Raw genomic sequence first — 1,489 nt, 5'->3', positions numbered from 1 at the left:
TTATTATTATGGAGTGACCCTTTCCATCTCTTTCTTAGTTTATTTCATCTGATGTTAGTGCAGTTACCCCAGATTTCTTCTGGTTAGTATTTTTTTGTACTGTGTCTTTGTCCATCCTTTGACTTTCCATCTTTGCATGTCCCCATGCTTGAGATGTATCGAGGTATATCTGGATTTTTAAAAATTGAATCACTACTTATCTTTTTAACTGATGAGTTTAGTCCATTTAACTTATTGTAATAATTGGTATGTTGGGACCCATCTGTCATGTTTGAAGGATAGTTTGGATGCATATAAGATTCTAAAGTCTTTCCTTCATGCTTTGAAAATGCTGTGCCAGTGTCTTCCTGCATCCAGTGTTGCTGTTGAAAAATCTGTCGTCAGTCTTACTTTCATTCTTTGTGTGTGATAAGTTCTTCATATAAGCTTTATATCTGATATTCCTAACATTCTGTGTGGTATATGGAAGTGTGGGCTATACCTTTTATCTTCCTTTTTGGCACTCTGTCTGGCTTTATGATCCAAGGTGCTTCATGTTTGTATTTATTCCAGGAAATTTGTCTCCACTATTTCTTCAAATATTTTCTCCTTCTAAGTTTATTTTTCTCTCTAGAATTTCTTTTATTTGGATATCAGCACCTTTACTTCTGTCTTTAATATCTCTTAGCTTTGTAGCTTTTATATTTTCTGTTTTTTCTGTCCTTCCTCTTCAAAGATTTTCTCAGTCTGTTTTCATTCACTGTTGCATTCCTAAACTATATCTCTTCTGTTGTGTGTCCTGTCTATTGTGTTCTTTATTTCAGCTTAAGTTGAGTCCTCTAGCAGGTTTAAACTACAGGTAACCACACTGGAAATTTCCTTGGTAGAGAAGTCTGAGAGCCAGTGCAGAACGTCCTCCAGGGATAGCCCCAGAGAGGCAAGGTGGCAGGGCTGTGTTCCCGTGACCCCCATCAGTTATCATGGGAGGCTGCTCCTGAGGGTGATAGTTCAGCCTGCCCATGTGTGAGCACATCAGGAGGTTTCAGAGGCCAGGGGAAGTCCTCAGGAAAGGGTTGCGGGTGCCAGCACAAGAATCTGTTAGTGCTGAGGGCATATGTGTGGGATTCTTCTAAAAAGAGTGTGTCTTCTCAACAGCAGAGGAAGTCTGTAAGTTCAAAAGCCTGGGGCCAGTGAGTACTGATCAAATATAATTTCCAGACTCCAATCAGCTGAGATGGTGACACCACGGGGCTCAATGGCAGGCCTTGGTTTACAGCCTCTTGACCTTCCAAGACTTCGTGTTGCAGGGCCTGTTTAGACTTGGCTTTTTGTCTGGTGGCCCAGTACTAAGGCTTTAGCAAAATTCTTAAATGTGGACTATGCTGGCTTCAGTATCCAAAGAAACCAAATTGGTGTAGGGCCTTTCTTTGTAGTTAGAGGCATAAGGCGAGAACTTTATCCTTAGAATTGCCTGGGTGTCCCCCAAGAAAGTTACTTAGATTACAGGACC

Source organism: Galeopterus variegatus, unplaced genomic scaffold, assembly GCF_000696425.1.
Source record: "Galeopterus variegatus unplaced genomic scaffold, G_variegatus-3.0.2 Scaffold5943, whole genome shotgun sequence".
In the NCBI taxonomy this organism is placed as follows: domain Eukaryota; kingdom Metazoa; phylum Chordata; class Mammalia; order Dermoptera; family Cynocephalidae; genus Galeopterus; species Galeopterus variegatus.
This window is presented reverse-complemented; position numbering follows the sequence as displayed.